General features: G+C 41.2%; 1 long non-coding RNA gene across 2 annotated transcripts; it reads right to left on the minus strand.

Annotated features, from left to right (window-relative positions):
* Positions 1-5,975: 5,975 nt before the first annotated feature.
* On the minus strand, positions 5,976-8,991 carry LOC145660382 (uncharacterized). Of its 2 annotated transcripts, none has more exons than XR_014126713.1 (3): positions 8,566-8,991; positions 7,445-7,621; positions 5,976-6,419 (listed from the first exon to the last, which is right to left on the minus strand). It is a non-coding gene; the product is annotated as an uncharacterized LOC145660382 (long non-coding RNA). The 2 variants fall into 2 exon arrangements; XR_014126712.1 differs by having other exon boundaries at positions 8,526-8,991.
* Positions 8,992-17,807: the final 8,816 nt, after the last annotated feature.

Genomic DNA, 17,807 nt, shown 5'->3' on the forward strand with positions numbered 1-17,807 from the left:
GCTGGATTAGAATTTCAGTGCTACAGGCCCTACCACATCTGAGTTCATACCACAGATAAGAAATAATGCAATGAAATAATGGAATTCTGTTCTACTTCCATCTACGTTTAAGTCTTCCATACTTGTTGTTGACCTTTGGGATTTCTAACCAGGGACAAAGCTACCTTTTATTTGGGCAGTAGCTCACATAGCAGTACAATGTCATCACCACGTCCCTTAGCTGCTGTATGCATCCCTGCCCTGCCTCTATCTGCATCACCACAGTACTGATTGCCTGCATCCCATTATTTCTTCCTGCAACTAAGCACTTTAAGACTCTTAGTTCAGAATGTTCCACTGAACATGTGGTCTGTGTGTCCTTCCATGTGTATTGCTATTAGCAGCCTTTGTAGATGTATATTAGTCGCATCTGTCTTGTTCTGTGTGGATTCTCAGTGTGACTGTTGTCTCACATTCCAGTTAAACCAGCTCAAAAGAAGAGGACTGAAAATCTGTATACATCTGAAAAAAAAATGTCCCACTACATTTAAAAGGCCCGCATAAACCCAAAAGCTGAACCACAATAACAGTCCTGTATGCCATCTGGTCACAAAGCCCAATTATCATCTGACACCTTTCAACAATCAGATAGCATATAACAAACTTCATCTATCAGACAGCATCTAACATTTACTAGAAAAAATTCACTCCATCAAAGCATTGTCCAGTAAACCTTTTTGTCCATTGATTGTGCCTGGGATTTCCAATCCAGCTGTCTGAGCCCCATGGTTAATTCACCTTCTGGTTTTGTTCCAGCTCCCAATGTCCCTGAACCAGGTAATCAGTGGTGTACACCCCTTTAGCACCTGGCCCAGAAACAGAACAAGCATATGTTGGGAGTCCTCAAGGACCATATTGTTAATCTCTGCATTATGGACACATTATATTCTGCAGCACTGAAACCCCTTACACGTATGGATACTTTTCTTTGTCAATATTAAAACACAAATGAACAACATGAGTATATTATTCCAAATCCCATTAGAAATACAGTTTGCCTATTAGTTTTTATATTGCATATTTAAATTTCATTTTAGAAAATAAAATGTGGTTATCATTTTGGTGTTCCCCATGCATCTGTAAAAGTTTATTATTGATCCTTGTTTTAATCTGGGTGTCTTTGGCAGTGTGCAGATTAAAAAATTTGGTCTGTTTCCATTTTGTTTTATCTCAGACACACCTTATGCATACACAACTTTCACAACCTGCATACACTGATGACAGAAAATATGAAAGGTCAAAATGAAAAGCATATTTCACATTTTATTTGTTAGTGTAATGCTGCAGGGCACAGGGCATGATGCACAGACTTCCTCGATGGTGTAAGACATTTATTACATTAAACATAAACAACAAAGGTGGCACTCACATACAACATTACGGTGAACATGATAAAAAGTTGAACATTTGACGACTAACACATACACATACACATATAATCCATAATGTAATCCATATTTTAATAGTTGTTGTTTTTTTATATATCATAGCCAAAATATTGTTTTTTTTACACAGAAGCATTTAGTTTGTAACTCAGGTTTTCACTGTGAACAACTCTTGTTCCTGAGTGGGGTTTTTTTCCATAGGTGCTTTAATGTTACCTACAGGGTCTGCCTCTTACACTGCATAGCAGTCTGTAGACTAATCTCCTTCTCTCAGTTTTTTGGGATTGCCAGTCAGCTTGCCATTTCATTATCTTTGCCCTCTAATCGGATAGAAGTTTCCCATTCCTCTCCCTCAGCATTGATTCTTGCAGCATAATCCATCATCCATATGCAGAATATTTCATTATCTGCCTGCTACTCTTCTAGTTCAGCAATGAAGGAGCACTCCATTCCTCTTATCAAAATAGTATGCTTATTTGATGGTTATGTGGCTAATTAGTAGATTAGTGAAAGCCTACTAAAGTTATGGGAACGTGTCCAAAATCTGTCTTGTATCGATTGTAACTGTCTTGCTGTTGTTATACTGTAACCACTGAGTATTATTTAGGGGTCATCCATTACGTTTTTATCCTCAGGGAGTAAAGTGTGGCATTAACTGCTAATGGATTATGTGTGCCAAGGCGCATATATATAATATAATAATATATTAAATATATATATATATATATATATATATATATATATATATATATATATATATATATGCAAGAAAAAAAGGAAGAAAAAAATGTAAGTATATTAAATTTGAATTCCTAAATTCTTCTAAAATTATTATTCTTCTTCCAAATAAATCATGGTTAAATGTTATTATTAAATTATTATTTCTATCAGCAAAACACTGAGCAGATTTTATTGCTTTTTACTCCATTATCATTTTAAACACAACTCAATATCATCTTTACACTGAGCTTTATTTCCAGCAAAACAACAGCAGAAAGATCCAGACAGTTAATGGTCAAGGATTCCTTCAGCTGTACAGAACAAGAGCTCCCTCCCATATAAATGGATGATTCTGATCTTACACATAGCAGACTGCAAAGAGTGCTTACATCAACAGTTTACGGGAAAATTAATTTACACAGAGGCCCGACAGAGAGTGACGTTTTGGCTCTTCCAAGAGAAAAGGGCAGGCAAACACACTATGAAATGGCTAACTAAGGCCATCTCCCATGTAACTTTGCTTACCCCAAAAGCCATCTATTATCCTACAGCCATAAGGTAAAATGACATCGGATGGTGAGCGTAGGTTTAGGTTTGATACATGGCAGGGGATGGAGCAGTATCATTCACCGAGTCTTCCTATGCATCAAGGACAGAGCCACAGTCAGTATCTTCAGTGCGACGAGATATCACATCCAACCATTTCTGACATAGCTGCTTTAGTCAATTATTCCAGTTGTGAATCCAATAATCAGCTCAGTGGAATGTGGCTTTTCTCATGGTGCGGAGCCATCAGCCTTAGCTACATGGAGCCCCCTAGAAAGTTGCTTATTTCTTTTCTGGCAAAACAAGGGCATATGAAGGGCAGAGACAGGAGGTGTGTGTATTCTGGTGGCAGGTGGGCAGGGGCTTTGAAGGTGCAACTCACTCTGTCCTAGATTTAATTGATTCCCTGTGGAACAGCTTCTGTGGTGGCCTAATGTTAGGACTCCATTGAGCTCATACTCCTTGTGCTCCACCGAGAGTGTATTAAAAACAGGTCATATTTAAAAGGTCATATTTAAAAGATTAAAACGCTCCTTAATTATGTATCACACAGTGCTAAAATATTATTGTCACCTACTGAAAGTTAAAGGAAAAAGTTAGATTTCCACTTATCACTTATGTTTTTCTTGTTTATATAACCATTGTGCATATTAGTGTTGGTGCAGTGACCTGAAGGAGTAGCTGGGAATTTGTAAGGGCTCTAAAGCACTGTAGGCAGGAATATTACCAACAGGGAATTATGGCCACTAGGCTTAGCAGTGAGAGATGGATGGCATGTGATGAAGGTCTTTGTCCCCCTGCTGGAAAATTATGTACTTCATCTGTTCCATCCCTTTGCCATATGGATGAGAGAGATGACATATCTCTTCCCTCCTCTTCTGTTTCTCTGTTCCAAAAGTTTATTAGACCTCAGTAGTACAAGATGCTGAGCAGGTTCAGTTTCCTGCGCTGATTTCAGAGGCCATCTATGTTCACCCACATCCAGTATTGGGCTTCTTCTGTCTGTTGTGTGGCAGTGTGCTGTAGGTTGTTACCTAAGAGAAAAGCTTTGGAGTGTACTTAATCTTTATGTTGCACCTGTGTGTGTGTGTGTGTGTTTGGGCAATGGAACAGTTATTAATGTGAATATTTCAAAATAAAAATAAATCAAAATTTATTTATATAGCACTTTTTACAGCAGATGTTGTTACAAAGCAGCAGTATTTGGCTGGCCCATGAGTGTGGAGTCCCAGCAGTAACAGCTTGGGGGTTTTTTGTTTTTTTTCGGGGGGCTATGCAGTGTGCTCAATCTTTTCAATGGTTGGATGTCTTCAATATGGAATCAGCAGGTATGGAGTGAATTCTGCAGTTAAACGGTTGTCCTCTGAGGTATAGGAGTGTGTTAGTCTGGTATCCAGCAGTCATTTACATAGATTTACTACATTTGCTCATATACAGAGCAACTTATATATATATATATCAGTATGACAGTGAATCGCAACCATGGTGTTGCTGACAAGTTAATCTACCTGCTCTATATGGTGTCTGTTTCACATGCAAATGAGTTTAACATCTGCCACATGCAAGGGAGCACAAACAGTGAGTTTATAACAATCACCTTAAACAGTGGAAAGAGTGATGCACTGACAGTTGTCAATAGCGAGGCAAGGCACAGGTCCTGAGGCACTGGGTGACACTGAAGTTTCTCTCCACACTGTGTGGGAGAATAAATCATCTCCCTGCTGCTGCAGACAGCTGCAGACACCTGCACTAACACTGCCTTTAATGAAATGGATGTCAGGTCAAAAACATTAACATCAGATATATTGTTAAAGGTTTCCTTCTCCCTCTTTTTTGCACCAAATTGCATCAATTATCACCCCAAATACCCCTCAAGAGAAACAAGTTGTAATCTTTCACTGTCAGTGAACAGCCAATAGAAGCAGGTTTTGGAATGCGTTAAGGATTTCTTGGGCTAATCCACACAACTGTTCCTTTGCAGTGACAGTTGTCTTGTCTGTGAGGAAGACAGCAGATGCTGGAGTGGGCCTTTTTTCCACATATTGTCCTGGAACATGGTGTGGAACTCAAGGGGGGGTGGGAGTGGAAAACAAGAGAAGGAAAGGGAAGAAAGCCCTGGATGGAGTGCCTGGGCTCATTTGCATTGATTGCCTCATCAACACAAGAGCATATTCATGAAGCATCTCCAGCTGCTTCTACTTTAATTACTCATGCTTTACACAGTTGCACCTTTTACTAGATCTCTGTGATAACCTTTTTAGGGATGGTTTGTGCAATGTGGCAAACATGAACACAAATCACTATTAATGTATAATAATGTAAAAAGACATCTCTCCGAAATGGCTGTATGGATGAAACTACAGCCTGTTCCTGAACAAAGGAGACCATGATGGAGTTAAAAAAAAAAATAAAATAAGTAAAATGCTGAAGCCAAACACTGAATCATAATGAATATATGTACATGTCTGATGTTTTAGCATGATAATGTTCATGGTTCTTGTAACGGTGAGTGGTAAGAAGGCAGATGCATGTGGGGAAAAGAGCAAGATTTATTAGGAGCAAATCCAGAGTCGTAGTCATCAGAGTAGTCCAGGGTCATAGAGCCAGCAGAGAGATTCTGAGAGTATATGATAAACAAACATACACTAACAGAGGCTAGGAAGAAATCAGAGGCTAAGAAACATGAAGGCTAGAATAAACATACAGACTAAGATACACAGAGTACATACACAGACTAGACTTCCATACACTACAAATATAGACCTACATACTGTCACGGTAGGCCAGTCTGCCAACAGGAAGGAAACGCTCACTCGTGATAGGGATCACTCCACTTACCAGCCTCCCATCCCCGGAGTATTGATTGTGTGCACCAGTCCTCGCTAATTGTGTGACTGTTTAAACCCACAGGGGTACACGAAGACAGCGCTGCACATTAGCGGACGATCCCTCAGTATCGCTGTTGAACGTCGCTGCGCTGCCTTCAAAGCAAGGATTACCTTTTGTGTTTTTTCTTAGTTAGTGCTTCTATTTCATTATTATCTATGGATAATAAAAAGCACTTCCCTGCAACCCCGTCTTTCACTTCCTCTGTGCCGTCTACATCACACAAACAGGCTCTAATAAACATACATGCAATGAACAGCCCAGACACAGGGCACAAGACAGGGTTTAAATACACTAACTTAACAAGGCTAGATATGAGGAACAGGTGAAGGTAATGACAGGTGTGGAAAACAAAACAAGGGGTGGAGAAAATGAAACTAAGGAATGGAACCAAAACAAGACACAAAACAGGGAAACCATGGAACATGGACTATAGGAGGGACCAACCATGACAGTTCTGTACAAAACTCCTGTACAAAATTTTAGTAGTATAATCAATTTATTACATTTTGTCCAAAATAGCCCTATGGGCATCTATGCACATTTTAAAAGGATATGGTGTGTAATGAATAACAATTTGAAAACTTTCCCTTCATCAGTTATTTAAGATAGTACTTAATATAGTATTTAACACAGCATATGTATTTGCTTAATGACTTTATTTAAGTTCCCCGTCATCTTCCCCATTCCATCTCTCCAAATCTCTCTCTCTCTTCTGCGGATGTCCCGAATCCATCCAAAGGCCCATGCTCCCTACGTAGCCTGTTTTTATCTCCTGTTTTTGCCACTTCTCCCGAGCTTGTTGCCTTTTTTATCATGGTAGAGGGCATACTGAATAACATCCTGAGGAAGGAGAACATTTCCTGTGAGTTAGAAGAAGCTACATATTCATTCAAATTACATCAGTAAGGTTTCACCTAAGAAAAACATTCTTTACTGTGTGGCTGGTGGACGAAGGGGCTGTGATGTTAGTATTCATATGTAAATACCTATGAGCAGTGCTTAATTTGTGCTGGAACAAGATCCTGCACTCCAGTACCTGTACTTGGAGTGGCTGCATTAATCCAACATAAATTTATTTATGTGGATCCAGAACCTCTTTGGTATGTTTTTAATAAAATAAAATAAAACCCAACTGGCTCATTTTGTTTGGTAACTGCAATCCTAATGTAATCAGGTTATCAGTCATGTTTTGTGTGCTCAAGCATCAGGAGGACTACCTGATGGCAAAGTTTGGAAACTGCGGGAAAAAAAACAACTTTGCTCTTTTCTTAAATAAGCAAATAAGAAATAAACAAATAAGATGAAGATATATTGTGTACTGTTACATTTGCGTACCGGAACGTCCCCATTTCCCTACCTGACTGACTTCCGTGTTTTCCTGTTCTTGTCTGTTTCTGTTTCCCATGCCTTCTATCTTAGTACAGTTGTTTAGCGAAGTATCCCAGTTCTGTTTATTCCCCTTCCTTTGTATTTTGTCATGCCCGTTATTCATGCTAACTTGTCTTATGTTTATGCATTGCCATTACTCTTCTGTTAATTATGACTTTGTGTTTAGTTTCCTGTTGATAGTCTTCTCAGTCCCATTTGCCTTTTAAACAAAAGTCTTTTGTTTATTTATGTTGGTCGGTTCTATTCTTAGTTTTGTTTGTCTGGTTGTGTTTTTCATATTAAACTTGCTAATAATTTGTGTTATCCTGTTTGTCATTTTCATTCTTTCATTGTTTTTCATTCTTTATATGACTTCCCATGTCTCTGGTAATCTACATTCCCTCCTCCAAGGTGATGTTCCTGTGTGTGTCTGTTCACCCTCAGCCTCCCAAATGTTACAGAATGACCAGCCCACCCAGAACACAGTGAGTACTCACCTCTCCAGGAAGTGGTCACCTTGCTGTGAAGAAGAGGTCTGCCAAAGAGAAGCAGACGGCAGATCCTAAAGTAGTCAAGATTCCCAGTAAGTGCTCACACTCTATGAGTCACAATGGCAGCATCAGGAGTATGCAGCTTATAGGGCAGGACCTAGTATGCAGCTTCTAGGGCAGGACCTAAAAAGGCCAAAGAATGTGAACATGCTTACAGCTGAGGTCTCCGGCAATATTGTAGTTGCTGCTCAATTGGAAAGGTTCATATTACAAAGCTAGTTGTATATTTTAATATCTATTTCCTGATCCTCCTGAATCCCATAAAGTTTAAGTTGCAGTTTTTAGAGAGAAAGGCCTTACAATGGTCAGACCTTTTCATGACATGTAGAGCAGAGGATACATGTACATTGGGGGGGGGGGGGGGATAGCCAGTTAAGGGCCAGGATTTCTGGATAAAACTCCAGAAACTCTCCATTCAGCTCAGACCTGCTCTTTGTCCCATTGCCAGTGATCCCAGCTTACTGGATAAAGAATTATTGTGGTACAAGTGGGCGAAAGCCGCAAGCCCTAGGAGCATACTAGCTGATCACCTGCTAGATGCACTGCCCTGTGTTGGCAGGCAGCCAGCATTACATAGCCTTTCTGAGGCATCTTTGTCTGTGCATCATGTTACAGATACCTCTACGCTGCCAGATCACCTGCCTGAAGCCACTGTGTCACTAGAGCCTCTCACCCAGGGGTAAGACTGTGAGGGGTAAGACTTTTGAGGCCATCTGATTGGCCTCTCCATCCATCACAGTGGTCTTTACCAGCAGCACTCCTGTTCCAGTGGCTGTCTCTATGTCCAGCTGCATGCCTATGTCTAATTATTCATCATCTGCACCTGTGGACCTACTGCCAGTCCCTGTCCCCAATACTAAGGAAGCCATTCTGCCAGTCCCTGTCTCCAACGTGGAAGACACTGCTCTGCCAAGCCCTGAATCCAGCATGAAAAATGCCATTTCTGCCATTCCAGATCCAGGCGTGCTTAGTTACACTCAGACCGCATCCACCACACCTTCAGACCCGCTGCTGGATGCCTTCTCACCTCCTGTCCCCACTGACCCGCCACCACTGGATGCACACACCTCCAGTCCTGCTGGATATGCTGCTGCTGGACACTCCCATGCCACCGGTCCTGCCTGACCTGCCACTGTTGAAAGTCACTGCACCAAAAGCGAAAGCACTTCCCTGACCTAAACAGAGAGAAGAGCCTGTTGTTGGGATGGGTGGGTTCCTTCACAGTCCTCCTGGCCTTGGTCTGGCACCGCTTGTAATAGATGGTCTGCAGGTCAGGAAGTTCTGTATGAGTGATGCACTCTGCTGAATGCACCACCCTCTAGAGTGCTTGTCTGTCCTGCTTGGTGCTCTTCCCAAACCAGACTGTGATGTTCCCCGTGAGGATGCTCTCGATGCTCTCGAAGTTCCGTAGTACCTTGGAGGGCAGTCTGAAGTCTCTTCTGTATGTCCACTGGTTCTGTTTCTTTGTCTGTTGGTTCTGCCCTTGTCCCTGCCCTGCGCCTTGTCCGGTCTAGTCTGTTCATATCCGTGCCTGATCCTGCATTTGTTTGTGCACTCCACACATTACTGTCACAGTTGGCCCCTCCCTGGTGTCCTGTCTCCTAGCAACCTGTCCTGTGCCTCTGTTTTGTTTTATTTCCTGCTTTTTGGACCATGTGCTTCTTTGTTTTCAGTCTGTTAGTTACGCCCCTCGTTTGGTTTTTCTCACCTGTCATTACTTTCACCTGTTCCTCATTTCTAGCCTTGTTATGTTCAGTATTTAAGCCCTGTGTTTACCATGTTTCAGGGCTTCATTGTTTCATTGTCCTAGCTGATGTCATGTACATAGCTTCTCGTTCTTTGGTCCAGCCTTCGTTCGTTCTAGTCGCTGTTGTTATTTTGTGCTAAGCCTATGTTGGTGTCCTGTGTTTTGTATTCGTCTGTTCCGTTTTAGACTTTTATTGTGTTTTGCTTTGTGGTTGTTTCTTGATTTAGTACATATTGGTGATTTTGGACCGTTTTATGTCCCTGTTGCTCCATGTTACAGTATCTAGGAGAATTCCACCTGTTAGAGTGAGTTTGCTAATATAACTGATACGATCCTAATGATTTAACTGATTGGCCTAAGGCCATTATTGCCAGACTTTTATTTTGAACAACTTTATATGCATCATCACTGTGAAAGCATAAAAGTGTATATTGCTTTGACGCGCACACAAACACAATATATTAGCATGTTTTTCTCATTGAATTAGCTGTTAAAGAATTGGGATTACCACTGTGGATCAGTAGCACAGATCTCCACTTCCGTTACCAAAATGCATATACATCTTTCTGGTGACATTGCTTCGGAAACCTTTTATACATTGAGGGACCTTTTTTCTCTCCTGCCAACTTGCTAGATCACCTCTCCCTTGGTATTCCGTTAGCTCATGTTCTACATATTAAACGCTGCCTGCAACAACAATTCTGACTTCTGCGTTTGATATGTGTTGGCACCTACTCCGTTGTGTGGGTTGATTTCATTTAAAACATGTTGCCTTGGGAACAATAAAGGACAGCAAATGGGGTCAGAAAAGACTCAGAGAAGGGTCAGCCTTTGCAAAACTAATAGAGTGGATGCCCACCTCGACAACTGCTTCTGAGTCTGTGGGAATGTGATTATGCAGTACATGAATAAATTAGTTTTTCTCATGTCCTGCAATCCTGCCCGTAGCCACAAGCTCTTGTGCTGACATCTTGCAGGTGGCCACAGCTGAAAAAGCTGCAAAGCAAGCTAAAGTAGAATGGATATGCTGGCATGCCACTGGCTACGAGCCAATGTGAGCTATGCCTGGTGCACCGATGCACAGTAGACAAATGTGGCAGTGACTCTGGTCTATGAATAACAGCAGCAGCTGGTGAAAGACAGCTGTGGATAAAGAAAAACAATGAGGTGGCAAAATGGGGGCTATCAGCACACAGGTTTGCATGAATTAAAAGGATAATAGCCCCCTCTGCTCTTAGTGTCAAAGACAGGCTGAATGAGTTCCACTTAAACAATTTCAGCATAATGCAGCAATGAAAAGCTGTTCTGGGCCTTTTAATTAAACATAACTCAATAACTAGATTTATACACATATCTGTGACATGGAAATGTATATAAATCCCTAACATGGTTTTCACCTCTGTGTCCTAACTAAGACAGATATATGAATATGGGAAATAGAGGCCCCCTTAAGAGTGTTGTCCCATTCATTTAAATGGCACTCAGACCATCAGAGCTGGGGGAATACTCAAGCTTCTAATATTTCCCCTTGACAGAATGTGATTTCATTAAGTTGCTGAGGAATCTCGTTCTACATGAATGCTTGAATGAGAATGCATGAATCTGCACCTTTGGAAAATGAAATTCGAGCCAGCAGTGATTACATTTTCTGTTACACCATTGATTTCACGTGACCCATGATGCCTGCCTCCTTTTTCCTAATCCCAACAGCTGCGTGCAATTCCACAACCAATCAGACCATTCTATCAGCACATACAGCCCCTCAGGCACTGTGGGAGAGACTGGAGATGCGTTTACTTGCCTTTACTTTAACAGGCGCAGTTTGTGCAGGTTTGCATAAATCACACAGCTGTTCAGTTCTTTGTGGAGTTTTAAAATACTACCAAATCACCCAGTGTGTTCAGTGCAGGCCTGAAATCAATTTCTGTTGTATGTCTTCTAGTTTTGCATGTCTTTACTTACTGAAGAAAGATAGATATTTTCAAATAAACACACTGAATACATGAATAAATTAATGAATACTGTTTAAAGACCTCAGACTGTAATCCACAAAGCACTTAATTTGTTTGCCAACCTGGTCCCACCACACCACCTGTTCACATAAGAAGCTCACTGCATCTGCCATATAAAACAATTCAGCACTAATAGATTTGCTTAAAGTATAAAACCAGAAAGTGGAATGAAAAATAACTTTCACTTTGAATGAGATAATTTATGTGTTGCTCTGCCAAAATGGTCACCCGTGTGTTGTCTGTTGTCACATTACGGCCCCTCTCCCCAAACGTCTCCCTGTGTGTGTGTGTGTGTGTATGTGGGTGCACGCGTGTGTGTGTTCGTCTGCATGACCACGGCCTCCTTGTGTTTCACACCTGCTCCTTATTGTGTGTCGTTAGTGTGTATGTATATAAGTCCTTTGTCTACGTACTAGTTTTGTCGTTTGAACCGGGTTAGCTTGCTAACCAAGTTGTCCTCTATGTGTAAAATAAAACGTTGTTGTTGTGTTAGACACGGCTCGTCCCCGCATTCTGCTTTGCCTCCGAACGTCACAGAAACAATGACCGTCAAAGGATGCTGGGAAAAAGGGAAGGGAAGAAGGGGAGTAAGCGCACTTCCTCAGCCTGTGCAGGGAGACACCCCATGTTCTTGGGTACCTCCTGACTCCCGCAGTAGGGGAGCGTGGTCCCGGTGTGGAAGCAAAGGAGTCACACGGGGCTACGTCCTACAACCTAAACTGGTACAACGACTTCCAGTCCTCTGAGCTGGACGACGTGGACTTCTGCAACACCAAGGAGAGACCGTCGCTCCTCCTGGCCTCGCTCTATGGTCCTGCAGCAGAGGAGGAATCTGCTGGTTCCTCTATGGACCTTTCAGAGGGCTACGCAGGTGATGGAGAGAGGAGGGGGTCCTATTACCCTTACGCGGACCACCAGGAGTATTACGGGGAGCAAGATGAGAGTGAGTGCCAAATGGACACAGACCTCCGATCGGAATACACGGAGGTCAGCTCCCGATCGGGCTCGAAGGTCGATCAGAAGGAGAATCCAGCAATGGAGTTGGCGGAGGCTCTCCATTTGGATTCTCCTTCAGAGATGGACACGGTGTTGGCGGACTCTGAATGTAAAGAGCCTCCAGCGCCCAAGGTGCCATCTAAGGCACCGCCCAGGAGATTCCGCTCCAAAACAAGCAGGTGGCCCAAGGAGGCTTGCGATTGGGTATTGTCCTCAGAGGAGGACACTCCCTCAGCAAAGGATCGCAGCCCCAACGCTGAAGCGCCTAAGCCGAAGCCAAGCAAAGGCAAGAAGGCGGTGTCACTAGTGCCCACTCCCAAGATGGGTCAATCGGCTAAGGCATCTCCAAAGGCACACGCGTCGAAGCTTGAGCAGCCACCCCCACACACGCTGGCGAAAAGGGTTCCCGTCCAACCAGGGTGGACTCCGACCCAGCCGACGACTGGGGGCTTGGCTGGGGCTCCTAATGCCTTCCCTGGACTGTTTAGCAGCCATTTGTGTAATCCTGTCCGGATCACTGTGTCTATCCCTGTCTTGGTCACAATACCTGTTGCCTTGTGTCCCTTTATGTCAGTGCCTGTTCCCCTCAGTGTGTCTGTCCCTGTGTCTGTTGTTGTCCTAGTCCCGGTGTTTCCCCCGTGCTCCTGCCCGCGCTGGCCCATGGCGGACTGCCCGGTCCTCTGGCCTCGCCGCTTGGCGTCGGTCTCAGGTCCGCAGCCCCTTAGCCTGGCGCGCCGGGAGTCGCACCCTTGAGGGGGGGCTCCATCACATTACGGCCCCTCTCCCCAAACGTCTCCCTGTGTGTGCGTGTGTGCCGGTATGTGCGTTTCACACCTGCTCCTTATTGTGTGTCGTTAGTATGTATGTATATAAGTCCTTTGTCTAAGTACTAGTTTTGTCGTCATTTGAACCGGGTTAGCTTGCTAACTAAGCTGTCGTCTATGTGTAAAATAAAATGTTGTTGTGTTGGACACGGCTCATCCCCGCATCCTGCTTTGCCTGCGAACGTCACATCTGTGTGTTATGGTGTCTATGGTTCTTATAATGTATGGGAAATGAAGTGTAAACACCTTGCAACCTCAGTACAGATTGAGTGAGAAGGTAGGGCCAATAAAGACTGGATAGTCAATAGTCAACAAAAGTTCACCTTGTAAACAATTACCTTGAAATATTACATTTATCTGTAAAGCATGTTAAGGAAACTATATCATTCGCTCCAATACTGCTGTACACTTTTGAAAGAGCAGGTCATTTTTGCACATTCAAGGCTGCTAGTTCTTTTAAACCTCCGTGATCACAAAAGACACCATTTCTGCTAAACCAGTCAGTCTAACTTGGTGGATATTTCTGAGTTAGAGCAGAGGTTTCTGTTGCAATAACAATCTTTCAGTTCACACCACTTGAACAAATCTGATACAGATATCAACACTGAGCAAATCACTAAACACAAGATTGCCTGTAGCCTTTTTTGTGTTTTTTTCCAAGCCACACTAGGAAAGACTCTTTTAAGATTGAGTTCCAATTGAGCTCTTTCGAAAAATACTTAATACTTAATACTTGTAATGCCAAAAAGCTTTCAAACTTGCCAAACTTCAAGCTTCTTATCTAACTGGCTTCATAAAACAAATGGGGGCGGGGGGCGTGTTTGGGGATTGCAGAGGTAGTTGTGTGTTTGAACATGTGCATGTGTGTAAAATTTGTGTGTGAAAATTGATTTTGTATCAATCAGTTGGTTTCACTAATTAATTCTACTCATTGGCTAAATTCTAGACCTGTGATGTTGGAACAAAATACTGGGAATGATTTTTCTTTATTTATTTATGTGTGTTGGGGGAGTTGTGTGGGCCATTTGAGTAAATAAGGTGACTTTTTTGTGTGTTTGAACGGTGAGAGAGTCATGCTACTGACAGGTCATAGCAGCAAAATGATGTCATCTCCTGTAATACCCTAAAGAGACTGGATGAAAATAAATCTGTAATCTACACCTGCAGACACACGAACCCATTACCCACTGAGATAATATCTGTCCTCTCTCAGTCCACTCTAAGGAAAATAGATCATGCAGTTTTAGCATCTAGATTCCATTGCAGATGCTGATGCACTTCTTGTTTCTGTGAGCATCACCATAATTCTAGTACACCATTCATGATAAACATGCTGAAAATGTATCCTTTTTCCCCTTAAGTAATAGTTGATCAATCTAATGGTGACCTTGAATCAACATTCCATGATGTAAATTTATCTCAGATGCATTCATTTCAGCTTGTGTTACAGGGCCTGCAATCTCTCTGACACGGCAGGCTTCTGAGGTCATTTCAAAGTGTGAGATTATTCGTGCTTTAACAGGGGCATATAAACGTCATCTGCTGTTCTCCAGTGGACACACGTGAGGGCAGCTGAGTTCTGGCCAAGCTCTTTCCGAAATATCAATTCTAGCCTGAGCGTTTTTTTCCCCTATCAGAAGAAGAAGACTGCATCAATGTTGTCAGTAATGCAAGATTGAGATAGACCCCATCTTCATCCCTAAAACTGCAACTTTGAAGCACCAGAGATTTGTAACCTCAATATCATAAACCAACAGCCTGACAATGCCTCAAAAATATGTAGCTAGAATTTAGGAAGAATGTTATTCCGATGAGGTTTGTCCATTATTATCTATCAGCATTGTGTTGCATTAGGACTTCTAAATGCTTCATGGAAAGTTCTTAATCTGTTCCTCTTTAAACAGGAAAAAGGATTTATTGCCTTTTGCTGTCTCTAACTTGTCATGCAGGTTATTATAATAGGGCACAAAGTGCATTGTGGGTGAACCTTGGCATCATACGTTTGCTCCTATACTATCTAATTGATCTCAAGTGGTAAAACTGCTTTAAACCATAACATGTAAGGGGGAAAGATAGGGCAAAGCATCCCATTTCTAATGCACTGTTTTCTTAAGTATACAAGATCTCTATCTTTGCTTTTATCAACTGCTATTATCAACTGTACACTGCATACTATTACCAACTTATGGTAACAGTAGAAGCTTCTTATTTCTCTCCCATGTAACTGCCATTGACATTTTGGAGAACTGCCACCCCACCTGCCTGTAAATGTCTAAATAAGAACCAAGCAACTTTCTTTGTCACTGGGCTCCAGACTTAAATTTGAGTACCACTGTTTGTTGGATTGCCTTTATTTCATGACTAGGATGAAAAACCTTTCAAACATTTTCCCATTGTGCCAGATCTCATTTCCACATATGGATTAAAATTGCTGTGTCATTCCCACAGCTGAGTTCACTGCCTGAGTAGAAGTGGCACAAGCATGCAGGAAGCTCCATACAGACGCTTCACACAGAGTTTGTGGACTAACCATAATCTGCTTGGAAACAGTGACTCCTGTTTTCCATTCCATTACCTTTGAGGATTATAGAGCTGAAAATTCACAATATACAGTGATACACCCAGACTAACATGTTCCTCATAACTCATAACTACATGAAAATTTCATATTATACAATATTCATAAACGCTGTCAACGATGGCTTTACTAATTCAACATTCAAGGTCTGCTGAAACATTACTGTAGAACGATACCACATTCCAATGCTCATATTTTTGGCTTTCACTAGATTTTTCAATATCTACAATGGAATGCTAATGCAGGCAAATATGCAGTATATTTTTGGCCTATTTTCAGTTTTCTTGTAGATGTTAATACAGAACATTATGAAACATTTTACAGTTATACATTGTAATATTACATTGTATTGCTTTAGTAACATTGAATTTTAAGTGCATTTTACTTTTCATATATTTGTGTCATGAACAGTGTGGTTTTACCATTGTTAAATCATTTTACCATTAATTTACCACTACCATTACAGTACATATAATCTGTTTACTTGTACTGGTTTTACACAAATATGATTTCACTGTAATACAATTTATTAATGTTAATGGACTGTATTTTTATATTTCAAAAATCAAACTGATATGCTGCCAAGTAGTAATTTCACTTCCTACAAGGTAATTATTTTTGCTATTTATTTTACTTAGTAAAACTAAGCATATGCATTTGTTAAGCAAAAAAAAAAAAAGAAAGAAGAAGAAGATTTTTTTCAAATTTTAATCCTGTAGACCTTGTAGATGTTAAGCTCCCATGACAACCAGAGAGGTTAATTTCTTGTTTCCTAGGTGATAAACCGATAAAACCTCACAAACATGGAAATGAATCACTTTGTGAAATTACTGTATTCCAACTTGTTTCCTCACTACTCTAAGGAAAAGGCTTCTATAATTCTGAATTACATATGATTTATAGATCAGCTGTCTGTAGTCTGTAGCTGCTGGGGGCCAGGAGGTGGAAACTAGTTCCTAAATGCACAGGCTTTATAAAGATAATGGATCTGTGGAAGGTTGGTGACCAGATATTGTCTCTCACTATTAACATCAAAATGGTAAGAATGATATTTCTGTCTCATTGTGGTTCTTGGAATTTATTTCAAAGCGGTTACGATGTCATGTTTTTGTCTGGTTTAAATCTCCTTAAATGTGTCATAGAGCTTGTGCTGTGAGTTCTCTGTGACCTACTTCCTTCCACACTGAGCCAGAAATTCACTTCATATATGTCATGGGAGAAAAGCATAATACTGCCATTATAAGAAAACCATGTAACTCCATTTTTACATTTTTACTATTCTATGCAAATTGAAAATGTCCAAACATGGACACCATCAATATGCTAACTATAAGCACCTGCACTAATTTTCCACCCTCATTAGCTACAACACTTATATAGCTCTCTCCCTTCTCTCTGTGCTTAGTCTTGCTTTTTACAAGTGGACCAGTTATTTCCTCAGTGTACTTGACATTTAATTTCATATTATGCAATGTCTGTTTTGTTACTGTTACTGTGTCTATCAACGGTATAAGCCTTTGGGGGAATGGACACTGCTGAAGAACAGTGTCCTTATCATGTCCTTATCAGAGGAGGTCATCCAGGCAACCATGGCTTCTCCACGCAACTCCAAGCTGAACTAAAACCAATCACTATAAAAGACTTAAAAAGGTACAATGAGCTAAAATAATTTAACTAGGAAAGAAACAAGTTGCAAAAATAAGAATAATTAAAATGCAATAAACAATAAAAAAGCAGAGCATATGATGGAGGGGGAAAAAATGAATGGCCCTTAAGACAGGATGTGGTTTGCAATATTCCTGAACTGAAAGAAACTACTTTTCACAGTTGTGTTTGTTTACAAACTTGAGGTGATGGACAATGAAATTTGTTGCATGGCTGTGTATATTAGTTGATAATGGACCCAGATCTCTTGCAATATCTCTGACAGAATCAGGATTCCCAAATATAACGATGCCTGTTTTGTCTTGATTTGGTTTAAGAATTTTTTTACCTCCAGCACTTTACATCCCTTAAACAAACAGAGATGAGTTGCAGAGTGGGAGATACAACTACATATCATCTGAACAGCACTATACATTTATTAATGGATTTTGCAGATTTCCTCTCTAATCTAGTCACTCTAGCAGAAAGAGTCATTATTGTTGGTGAT

The sequence above is a fragment of the Electrophorus electricus genome, chromosome 12, assembly GCF_041902795.1.
Source record: "Electrophorus electricus isolate QZ-2024a chromosome 12, ASM4190279v1, whole genome shotgun sequence".
Classification (NCBI taxonomy): Eukaryota; Metazoa; Chordata; class Actinopteri; order Gymnotiformes; family Gymnotidae; genus Electrophorus; species Electrophorus electricus.